At 34.7% G+C, this 13,309-nt stretch overlaps 1 pseudogene; it reads right to left on the reverse strand.

Annotated features, from left to right (window-relative positions):
- Nucleotides 1-12,498: 12,498 nt before the first annotated feature.
- On the reverse strand, nucleotides 12,499-12,599 carry LOC129509195 (U6 spliceosomal RNA; annotated as a pseudogene).
- Between the last annotated feature and the right edge of the window lie 710 nt (nucleotides 12,600-13,309).

Consider the following 13,309-nt stretch of genomic DNA (forward strand, 5'->3'; position numbering starts at 1 on the left):
ATTTCCAAGTACTGTGCACACCTTCCAGAAAGTACTACATATGTTCTCAAGGAGACATGTCCTTTGTTGTTTATGTTAATAGTATTTGCATAAAATTGGAGACAACTTACCTGTTCACAAATAAGGAAGTGGAAAATGGAATAATGGTATATTTGTAAGATGCAAAACTAAATTTTGATAAAAATATAAATAACACTCTAGATCTGTGTATCAATATGTGTAAATTGCAATAACAATGTTGAAGAAAAATGTCCATTATGATATCTCTGTAGCTTTGAGACATATACTATATATTGTTCAAGACCACATACGTAGATGGGGAAAGACCAGGGAAGATATACAATAGCTTCAGAATGGTTGTTATATCTGAAGAGAGAATATACTGGGGCGGGGAGGGGGCGTGGTAGACAAACCATCAAATTCTCACTGAAAGTTTTTATTACATATCACATCTGGACAGATAGCACAAAGCTCTTTTATAGGCCCGTGTGATCAGAAAATCTTACCTGATCAGAGAATTGAAGTTAAAACAAAAACTAAATTTCTTTAATCTTTGCTTTTCCTGAGATTAATCCAATTAGGCGAATGAGGGGGACTCCAGCCATAGCCAGTGAAATGCCTCAAGATAGACGTTATTAGAATAACTTTCTGGGGGTATCAAATTGACGGCAAATTTAGCCTCTCAGAGACGATCCCTCTTGATTTGAAAGTGCATTAACACTGAAATTCTTAGAAGTGAATTGATTACAAACCTAATCTAACATAGTTAATTTAAAGCACATTTAAAGGATAGTAAATGTGCTTTTGTTTAGTGTTTGGCTCCAGCATCCTGGCAAAGTATGAGAGAGAGAGAGAGGAAAAAAAAAAAAAAGAGTAAGAAAAGCTTGATCTCTAGTTGTTAGACAACCACCTTGTTCCAGAAGAGTTTTGCTGTTAAACTATCCTCAGCTCATCATAGTCCACAGATTCTAATCAACACAAGTCCTTTGACAAATGAAGAGAAACGTGGACTGACCTACCCTTTTAGGTATAAAGCTATTTCTACCTCATCTTTAAATAAAGCCTAGGGGGATCCCTGGGTGGCGCAGCGGTTTGGCGCCTGCCTTTGGCCCAGGGCGCGATCCTGGAGACCCGGGATCGAATCCCACATCGGGCTTCCGGTGCATGGAGCCTGCTTCTCCCTCTGCCTGTGTCTCTGCCTCTCTCTCTCTCTGTGACTATCATAAATAAATAAAAAATTAAAAAAAAATAAATAAATAAATAAATAAATAAAGCCTAGGGGCTAATGGTATGATAGAATAAACAGGATATTTTCAAATTTTAATGTTTCAAAAATTGATTCCCATTAAAAAAAACCATAATAATTAAATGTGGCAGTACAGCGCTGCCTACCTTTGCTCTATGAAAGCATCAACTGGCATGTGTCTCAGTCAGGTACAGAAACAACCAGGAATTGGTCATTTAATTGATACTAATGTAGAGCTTTAGTAGAAAAATTTTCACAGTAGATGGAATTTCCTGTTCACTCTACCTTTGTAATTTAAATTGGTTTTGGTTTGTTTTTTAGTTTAGAGAGCCTTTTGAACTAACTACAAGTCCTTCTTAATTTGGTAGAACTTGGAAGGAGGACATCTAATACAATTTTCTATTGACATCTTTGTCTAACATTTGAAAGTAAGAAGGTAGGGGTGGGGAGAGGCAAAGTGCTATCAGTACTATCCGAAAGGAGACTTGATAATGAAGGCATTTTAACATTCAAAATGTCAGTAACCACAAGCTACTGCCAAACTGATAGAGAATATAATCCACATTGTTATTACAGAAGCTTATCTTTTCACATTCACAGTATGTCAATTTTCTTTATCGTCTGACTACCATATTGATCTGTTGAGAATTATTTTATTCCATTTGACTGTTACCTCCATGAGGCAGGAACTATGTCTAGCTTATTTGTTATTGTGTCCCTTAGCATTCCGTATCTGTGGGAGTAAATGGAGAAAAAAGAGAAAGAACAGCCAGTAAAAGAGAGGAACAGGGAAGGTGTTGTGAATAAAGGCACACTTGGTTCAATGATGACTGTGTTAAATTAGAAGGGCCTTACAGGTATCTAAGAAAGATGATTAGTAAGAAGTTTGCAATGTATTTTAGAGCTCAGGATAATTGAGGTCCATAAACATAAGAACAGAGGTGGAAGTAGAGGCATAGAAATGAAATGGGCAGGGACACCTGGATGGCTCAGTGGTTGAGGGTCTGCTCAGGGCTTAATTCCAAGGGTCTGGGATCAAGTCCTGCATCTGGCTCCCCACAGAGAGCCTGCGTCTTCCTCTGCCTATGTCTCTGCTTCTCTCTCTGTGCCTCTCATGAATAAATAAATAAAATCTTTTTAAAAAATGAAATGGTCAGCCAGGAAAACAATGGCATGAGAAGAAGCTTGCAAATAGCCTAAAAAATACCACCATTTAATAAAATATTTGCTGGAAAAAGAGAATATAAAACAATAAATAATTGTTCCATAGAAGACACATGGGAGAAAGAATGTCATACAATTGTTATCTTGCAAAGCAAGTTATGGGCAGGAGAATATTGATGATGGTGGTAATGGTAGACAAATTGCAAATATGAATCTAAAAGGGAATTAAGGATGCCTTAACAAAGAGCCCAGGAGTTGAGGGGGCCTCGAAATACTATAGGCATAAGACAATTTGAGAGGAATATGGAGGTCTTTGCTAGAGCCACAGTAATTTAGGCATAACACAAAGTTCATTCTATAGATTATGGCCTTCTCTACTTTTTGAAAGTTTTATTGTATCTAACAGGCATTTTGGCACAATGGAAACATTTCTATCTTATTATAACTGAAAGGCAAAGGGAATTTCATGTGACTAATGATAATTCACTGAAAATTAATGAACAAAAGGAATGATTTATGAGAATGTTGTCAAAATTGGTTGTTTCAAGGTATTCACAGGGACTGTGCTTTTTCTTATATTTGATACATTAAATGCATATATTTACATATGGAGTTGTTAGAAAAATATAAATATATTTACTTTCTCACTGAAAGTGAGAACCTGGAGGGTTCACGTAAGATTTAAATTTACAAGTATGGTTTGAAGGATTGCCATCCTTTTCAAAATGTGTCCTTATTTTCAAGAAAGTAAGTTAAAAGCTCCTATAAGCTTCACCTTGGTCAAACTAATACCGAATTTAAACCTCTACAATTACTAAAAGTAACCCAATCTTTGCCAATTTGTAGTTGACCTCATTCATTCCTTTTCTGATTTTTCTAAACATAAGTTTTTCCATAGTATCATTTTTAATTGAATAAATTTGACATGGAACATTGTATAAGTTTAAGATGCACAGCATAGCATTACTTTAATATATTTATATATTGTAATGATTCCTGATGTAGATTTATTTAGCATATTCCATAATTATAGTATAATATTATTGTCTATATTCATTATATCAGGTATTAGATCTCTATGGCTTATTAACTGCTCATTACAAGTTTGTAGCCTTAAAACTTTTACTCTTTTCCTTCCCTTCCATCCCCTGGTAACCAGAATTTTACTATCCTTTACAGATTTAAGCTTTTTAGACTCCATATATAAGTGATATCATTCAGTGCTTTTATTTCTCTGACCTATCCTGCTTAGCACGATGTGTCCAAGGTCACCCAAGTTGTCACAAATGGAAGGATATCTTTCTTTCTTATGGATAAATAATATTCCATTGTGTAAATGTGCCACATCTTTTTCATTCATTTATCTATTGATGGGCATTTGGGTTGTTTCCATATTTGTGAATAATGCTTCAGTAAACATGAGAGTGCAAATATCTCATCAAAATCTTCTTTGTGTATACCCAGAAGTGGAATTGCTGGATTGTACTCTAGATTTATTTTTAACTTTTTGAGTTAAAAATATCCATATTGTTTTTCATAATGGTTGGACCAATTTAAACTCCGACCAACAATGTAAAGGGTTTCTTTTCATAGCATCCTCACCAGCACCAACAGGTCTCTTGTCTTCTTGCTGATAACCATTCTAACAGGTGAATTAATATCTCATTGCAGTTTTGAGTTGCATTTCCCTGTTGATTTGTGATTTTGAGTACCTTTTCAAGTGTCTGTTGGCCATCTTGATGTCTTTTTGGAGGAAGGTTTATTTAGTTCTCCATACGTGTAATATTAAAAGTCACTTTTGCACCACAAAAAAATTTTTAAATAATGCAACATAATAATTGTACTCTTTTTTCCCTTTCTGCTACTAATCATAAAGCAACATATTTTCCTAACCAAAATGACACACTAGGACAGTTCAGGTGGCTCAACAGTTTAGCGCTGCCTTCAGCCCAGGGTGTGGTCCTGGAGACCCAGGATTGAGTCCCATGTGGGGCTTCCTGCATGGAGCCTGCTTCTCCCTCTGCCTGTGTCTCTGCCCCTCTCTCTCTCTCTCTCTGTGTGTGTGTATCTCTCATGAATAAATAAATAAAATCTTAAAAAAAAATGACAGTAAAGATCTATGCTGTGTTTCACTATACTTGGATGCTTATATTTCATATCCCCTCAGTGAACCTGTCCTTTTATCCTCTGATCCCCATCACACAGCACTACACTATGTCATGACAGGCACCTTTCTCTCCCACCTGTAAATCACCACTCTTTATGTGGCTTTTAACCAGTTGGATCTCTAGCCACAAACCTCTCATCCCTGATGCTTTTATTAAACTTTTTTCACACTCTCTGGGTTCATCCATCATGCTCTTCTCCTGTGGTTGATTGTTTAGAAGATACTAACCTTTCCCATGCTGTCCTCACATATTCTTATTTTAGATAAAGAGGAATACATGGGACTTTTCAATTTCAAATATTACTTTCTAAAAGTAAAGTTGCCACATTCCTCCTGTCTCTCATATTGAATCAGTCACCAGGAAACTCCCTCCTCAAAAACTTTCATCAACTTCCTTTGTTTTTTGAGTATGATGAATTTGAATGAAAAGCTCCAACTAATTTCTAGAAATTAATTGGATCAATGATAAGGCATTCAGGAGGGAGACCAAACCTTATAATCTTAAGACTCTCAAAAATGGGATTATTCTTTTCTCAATTCTTCCAAAAGTAGTTATCTTTCTGACATTTGGTTCCAACCAAACCGTGCTCTTTAGTGTAGCAGAAGAATGTGTTCCCTATTCTGTCCACAATGCTTTGTTCATGCCATCCCTTATTCCTTTCCCACTCCTGCTTCTATTGAGCAATCTTTATGCTTAAATTATACCTTTTGATTATCTCAATGAATAATGATTTTTCCTTCTTCACATTTCTCCTGTTGATTGTGATGCACTCTGGAAGGAAGGAAGGAAGGAAGGAAGGAAGGAAGGAAGGAAGGAAGGAAGAGAGGGAAGGAAGGAGGGAGAAAGGGACACACACATCACACAATATGTAAATAGCTATGTGTGAATAATGTCTCAGTTGTCCTATTAGATTAAAAACTAGAAAGCGGAGGCCATTTCCTATGCATCTCTGTACCCTAAGAGGACACAGCTCTGTTATATGCCATACTAGATGCTTTTCAGTAGCTTTTAAAATGATATTTCTAAACATAGAAAAATTAACAGGTCAAAAGTTCCTATTTTCTTCAGCTGTCAACTAAAAATTGACATAGCCAATGTGAGATTAATATGTATTAATGCACATGCCTTATCAGTCTTCTAAAATCAGAGCAGTCAAATGTGTGTATACTCCTAAAATTGGGAAAATAGTTTTTAATATATTTTGCAGCATTTTTTTGACAAAGAAAAACATGAAGTTTATGGTTTAGTCCAAAAAGAGTTCTTAACAGAGTTCCCAAAATGGTTCTGATAAAACAACAAACAAAACCCTTGTGTATATACTACATAAGAAAAATGTCAATTCAACAGCATTTCAGTGATGTCTTACATTTGCAAATTATTCTAGAGTTAAATCCTGAGTCTTTATGCATTTAAGTAAATGTTCAAGTGTTGACAAGACAAAGACTAGGTATCATTATCCCAAATACTGGATGAAAAAACTGAGACTCAGGAAAGTTCATTGATCCTTGCAAGTTCACAAAGCTAATAAATCATAGAGCTGATACAGAAACTTTGTCTTTAATGTATATAAAATCAACTTCTAAGATCCTTGCACTCCCTATAAACTTTAGCCCAAAATGCTTTCCAAAATTCCATATTGTTTTGGAGGAAAGATCAATAAATTTCACCTAGTGCAAATAGATGTTTTTACTATTCAGTATCCAGCAAGCTTGAGCCTCCTCCAACTAAGTACCTTTCTGCTCACCTATTTATTCTAAGGGGCTCTATGTACAGTATGACCTAAAGGATAAGGTTTAGGCTACAGAGGTAGGTGGACAATAGAGAAACTAACAGAGACTGTTCAAGGTAATAATATCAAATAAAGTTTTCAGGATTCATGTAGAAGTAGAAATAGAACATTTAGGACAGAACTATAGTAAATGTAATTTTAATGAAGTTAATATTCACAGTAGCAATAAGGTTGGAAGAAAGAAGTAAGAATAAAGCCAGTGGATTTTTCTTCCAAATAATCAATTCCTGGTAAATAGAATGTATTTACTTACAATATATATTTATATGGAATAGTTTGAGGGATGACTTATTGGGATTATGTATGGAGTGGGTTTAGGTGGAGATATGATTAGATAACTTACTTATTTATAAAACAGAAATGGATTACCAGCTGGGTAGACTAATCCTAGAGGTCTTTTGAAGGCTCTATAAACTAACCACTATTTTATTAATATAATTATCTGTTGAGCATGACTATATAAAAAAGACAAGTACAGGAAACTGTGAGATATACAAATTTGTATAATAAATGGGTTGACAATTTCATGAGGAGATCCTTACAATAATAAACAGAGGAAATAAAAGTAAGCTCAAATAACCAAAAGATGGACCATTAAAGTACATATAACTGAAACCATCCAAAATTCTTTAAACAGTTATTAAGCGAGAGTACAGGTTACAACAGCCTCTTATAGCTATAAAAGATGACATTGACTCTGGGCCTTGAAGCAGCAATGGATTGATAAGACATGATATGGTAAGATAAAAGGCGGAGTGAGATATTAAAATGCATAAACTATAGAATGGGTGTGAGCAGAGGAATTTGGTTGGATTCCGGGAATGCACTGAAAGATAAGACTGAAAATACATATGGGAGCTATATTTGAAGGTCCTTGAGGACCATGTTAAGGCATTTAGCCTAGATTTAGTAAGCGTGGGGATGAAGATTTAGAGAAAAAGAAAAGCATGATTATAGTTATAACGTAAGAGTGTCAGCAGAAATGGAAATTATATTGGAACAGAAGCAGTGCTAAAAGTGGGGAAAATACGTAGGCAGCCACTAGAAAACATAAGATAAGAAGTAATAGGTTAGAGCTTTCCTTCTGAACTCCTGCACCTCCAGCAAATCTTGTCCTAGAAGCTCCTATTTCTAAAAAAAAAAAAAAATAAATAAAAAAGAGTTTAAAAAGTTACATCTGATATTGCTTCTATTTACAGCACAAGTTCTTACTCTAAAATGTGCACAGGGATCATTTGGGGATCTTTTGAAAAAAGCATATTGAGGATCATCAGACCATCAGAAATTTGAATAAAAATTCTAGGCTAGGGCTTGCAAAGGTTTCAATAACTCCCCAACCAATTTTGATGTAGGTGACAGTTGGATCATAATCTACATAACGCTGCTTTAAAGAATATAGGATTTTTTTTTAACTCTTCAATTACACCCTCCCTATAGGAAGCCTGCCAACCAACTGCAAAAAGTTCTCAATTATGGAACTTCTGATCGACTCTATTATAAAGAAAGTAGAAGTTGATTATATATGAACAAGTTATTAGCTCAGCCATTGCATATAACAAGCAAATAAGAAAATACTCAAATTACAAAGTTTTGGCGTTTTATAACACATACTTTTCTTAAAGAAGACTTTGCTTGTTATAAGTAGAAAAAAAAGATTTTTCTGACATTTTTTCTCTTTTTATCCTTCTTCTGAGGAACATACAGAGAAATGCAAAGCCTTGATTTAAGACTCACAAATGGATAGTGTACACTTGGTCAACAAAACTAATGAATGCACCTTATACTTAATTTTAAAATGGTGCTAGCAGGAAATGCCCCTGGTACCTCATTGAATCATAATAGACTTCACACAGTTCACAAACAAAACAAAACAAACAAACAAAACAAAACAAAACAAAACATGTAGTCTGACCATCAATGCTCAGGCTAGATCACCATCCCCTCAGCTGCTGTGTGCTTTGCTTCCTTCGGTCTATACCTTCAGCCTTTTCTGGAAGATTGTCTTTGGACTACTAGAGCTGCTTTACCCACAAGTAAGAGGAGCCATTAGTGCCTGGGAATTTACGTCCCTCCAGAATAGCCCTTAACAAAGATTGCTGGTACAGAATTACAAAGCCCAGCTCCCTTGATTTAACTTGGGACAAATTATGAGGCCTGATCTGCAGTCCACAGCTTCTCTGAAGAATCAGGCTGAGATTACGACTTTGCCTGAAACCTCACTTTTGTCTGGATTCTTCCCATTTTACATCCTGCTTTTCCCACTCCCATGTGGGTTTCTCCTAAGAGCATTGTCTTAATAATTAGCATGTAGCTGATTCCTTATCTCAGGCTGTGAGTCCTGGAAACCTAGTCTAAGACACAATGTTTATGATCCTTCTCATAGAAAAACCATAAATAAAAAGATGAATGTATCAACATTTTGATATTTTGCTGTAATCAAGGAAGTCTTATCAGGAAGGGTCTCTGATCCTACATTGAAGGGCAAGGATTTATCAGTGACATTTAAGTAGGAAGATATGTTATTCTACCCAACTTACCCAACTCCAGAGTTTTATTTTTTATTTTTTTGTTTTTTGGTATTTGGGTTTTGTTTTTACTATATACAAATCTTCCTCTTATTTGCTTCTGCATTTTAATATGAAAGACAGATTTAGTGGAATCACAACATTTTGCCAATTAAAACCAAAAATACCTTAATATTTTTTTGTCAGTCTTATCATTTATCTACCCTGGAGTAATCACAATTCAGGACAGGAACACATTTAGAAAAGGAGGTGGTGGGGAGAGTCAGGTAATGTTTACAATTTTTTCTGAAACCTATAGTTTTATTCAACATCTAATGAACTTAAAGGCTTCAGAGGTTTCTCATCAAAACTTGATAGAAGAGGGGCACTTGGTTGGCTCGGTCAGTTAAGCATTTGACTTTGGCTCAGGTCCTGGTCTCAGGGTCCTGGGATCGAGCTCCACATCATAAGGCTTCCTGCTCAGTGGGGAATCTGTTTTTCCCTCTCCCTCTACTCCCCCCACTCCTGGTCTCCCCACTGTGCTCTCTTTTTGTCAAATAAATAAAATCTTTTTAAAAATTTGATAGAAGACTATTGGTTCTAATTTCCAAAGGTACAATTATAGTGATCAGAATATATACCAATCAAGCCTTGTTCATAGTGTAAGTGCACTTTACAGGAAAACTGTCTGATCAAACAATTGTAAATTCTAGAAGTACCTATGAGAAATGCAAATCTTTTTAAAAGTACACAATCTTTCAGCATATGCTCTAATTTTCACTTACATCTTTTCTCAAATATAATCACTTTCCTAACTCTACCCACAAATCTTATTCTGGCTAAGCCTGGAATTGATACCTTCCCTTATGGAAATATCTTAAGTATTCTTAGACGTCGGGCTAACTTGCTATCATCACCCAAATATGCATACAACTAAGGAATCCGAATCTAGCACCTAGTATAGGATTAGAGCTTTATTCTCTCTAGCTCTATGCTCAATAATCCTGGCAACAATCTCCATACCCTAGTCACAATCAGACATTGTTCCACTGCTTACAGCTTAAGACCAGTGTTTTCTAAATTGAGATCTGTGGAATGCTAGTACTTGAGCATAATTATAGACAATGTGTGAAAAGAAAAAAAAAAATGTTGGGTAAAGGATCCTAATATAAAACACATTTGAGAAATGCTAGTTTAAACAAAGTATAATAGGATGTTTGAGGCAGTGTATTTCAAACATTGAATATAATAATGTTCATTGTAAATCTTCAATAAAGGGATAGAGTAACCTTACTTACATTCTAGTCAATAACCAAACCCTTTCCTTATCTTTAGACATATTTATTGAGGTATAGTTGACATAATAAATTGCACATATGTCTATACCAATAAAATCATTGACACAATCAATTTAATGAAACTATCCGTTATCCCCAAAAGTTTTCTTGTATTTGTTACAACCCATTCCTTCCAACCTTGCAGCCCCCATATCTCCAGGCAAACACCAATCTCTTTCTGCTACCATAGATTAACTTTCTATAATTTTGTATAAATGGATCGTATGGTATGCAATCTTTTATGTCTGGCTTCTTCACTTAGTATAACTGTTTGGAGACTTATTTATGTTTCTGGGTATATCAATAGCCCTTTGTTTATTTCTGTATAATATTTCATTGTGTGGTCATACCACACGTTGGTAGGCATTTGGGTATTTACACTTTTAGGTTACTTAAAAAGGCTGTTCTGTGTATGTTTTCATGTAAACACATACCTCATTTCTCATGAATAGAGTAAAATGGATGAATATTTGGTAGATGTATACTTAATATCAAGAAACTATCAAATTGTTTTCCAAAGTAATTACAATATTTACTTGAGGAAAGTAGGAGTTGTGTGTGTGTGTGTGTTTTAAGAATTTATTTATTTATTCATGAAAGTCACAGAGAGAGAGAGAGGCAGAGACACAGGCAAAGGGAGAAGCAGGCTCCATGCAAGAAGCCCAGTGTGGGACTCAATCCTGGAACTCCAGGATCACCATGGGCCAAAGGCAGGTGTCCCATGTTCTAATTGTTCTACAACCTTGTGATGCTTGATATCATCAGTCTATTTAATTTTAAACACTAAAATAGGTGTATAGTGGTATCTCCCTGTGGTTTTAATTGGTTTGTTTAATGACATGATATTCAACATCTTTCCACGTAGTCATTTGCCATCCATAAATCTTATTTCATGAAATAATATGCTCAAATATTCTCTTGGGTTTCTATTATATTATTTCCTTATTGAGTTTGAAGAGTATTCTAAATACAAGTCCTTTATCATGTATGTGATTTTAAAATATTCCCTCTGTCTGTAGGTTTCCTCTTTGTTCTCTGAAAAATATCTTGAAAGAGATATCCTTAATTGTGATGCAGTCCTACTCATCAATTTGTTCTTTCATTGTGCTTTGATGTGATAGTTATTTTTTTTTTTTAATCTAAACCAGTGGTTGTGGGCAGCCCCGGTGGCTCAGCAGTTTAGCACCGCCTTCAGTCCAGGGCCTGATCCTGGAGACCCAGGATTGAATCCCATGTCGGGCTCCCTGCATGGAGTCTGCTTCTCCCTCTGCCTGTGTCTCTGCCTCTCTCTCTCTCTCTCTCTCTCTCTCTGTGTGTGTGTGTCTCTCATGCATAAATAAATAAAATCTTAAAAAAATAAAATAAATAAAAATAAAATAAACCAGTGGTTGTGAATCAGAGTCAATATTTCTACCCACAGGGCATTTCATAATGTTGGAAACACTTTTGACTGTCACAGCTGAAGGAGAGTGGGCAGGGACACCAGTGGCATCAATAAGTAGAGGCCAAGAATTGTACTAAATATCCTAGGATGCACACTCCTCTCCCTCCTTCCCACAACAAAGAATTATCTAGTTCAATAGTGAGACAGTTGAGAAACTGGCCCAACTTTACACCAGAAATATTTTATCTTATTTTTCTTCTACAAATTTTAGACTTTTAATTTTTGCATTTGTGTCTGTGATCTATTTTGAAGTACATTTTGTATATCTTGAGAGATATAGTTCATTTTTCAACACATGGTTATATACTTTTTTCATTGCTGAAAATTAAACTCTCTATATTTTTCCACTAAATTGTCTGTGTACCTTTTTTGCAAATCAATTGGCCATATGTGCAGTGGTCTATTTCTGAATTCTATTCTGTTCCTTTGATTTACTTGTCTATATTGAGTCTTGAAATTGATGGTAAGTTTCCCTTTTCAAAGTTGCTTCTGTTATTTATCCCTGAATATTCATATTTCTTAATGCTAGTGTACATGGGTATTATTTATTTATTTTTTGTATGTGTTTTTTAATTGTGGTAAAATATGCATAACATAAAATTTACCATTTTAAGTATCTTTTTAAATATATAGTTCAGCAGCATTAAGTGCATTCAAATTGTGGTGCAACCATCACCATTATCTAACTACAGAATGTTTTTCATCATCCCAAACTAAAATTCTATATCCTTTACACATAACTCTTCCCTTCTTCCTGCCTGTAGCAACCACCATTCTCCCTTTTATCTACATGAATCTAATTCCTCTAGGTATCTCACATACATGGAATCATAGAATATTTGTCATTACAAATAAAAATGCTTCATGTATTTGCAAGTCATCTCTATTCAGGGTCCATGCCAATCATCTCTTTATTGTTCTAATGTTAATCTGTGTATTGCCAACATGAGCGTTATTTTTTACTTTTTATTTAGACTTCTGATTATTAATTGCTAATATATACAAATATGATTCACATACGTATATGATCTTATATTTTGTAATATTGCTAAGTTGAATTATTCATTCTTGTATATTTTTTATAGATTCCATCAGAATTTCTACATAGATGATCACATCATGAAAAAGGCAGTTTTACTTTATCCTTTTCGATCTGTATTCTTTCCATTTCCTTTTCTTGCCTTATTGCATTGGTTAGAATTCCAATTACAATGTTGAATGCAAGTGCTGACAGTAGACATCCTTGCATAGTTCCCGAACTTACAGGAATTATATTCAGTCTTTAATTTTACTATTAAGTTGATGTTAATTGTATATTTTTCATAACTGCCCTTTATGAGGTTGAGGAAGTCTCCTTTAATTTCTAGTTTTTATAGTCATTTATACACAGCAGAATGTTTATCCTGTTGTGGTTAAGTGAAGTATTCTCTAAATGTCAATTAGGCCAAATTGGCTGATAAAGATGGGTGAGAATTCTACATCCATTGTGATTTTCTGACTATTATTTTATTAATTATTGAGCTAGGAAAATTAAAATCGCTGACTTCAGCTGTCTTATTTTATCATATTTTAAATTAATTTTATTTATAAATTCATGTTTTCTATTTATCTTTAGAGTTCCAACAAGTTTTACTTTATATATCTAAAGCTCCATTAT

This window comes from Nyctereutes procyonoides, unplaced genomic scaffold (assembly GCF_905146905.1).
Source record: "Nyctereutes procyonoides isolate TBG_1078 unplaced genomic scaffold, NYPRO_anot_genome, whole genome shotgun sequence".
NCBI classification, from domain to species: Eukaryota; Metazoa; Chordata; class Mammalia; order Carnivora; family Canidae; genus Nyctereutes; species Nyctereutes procyonoides.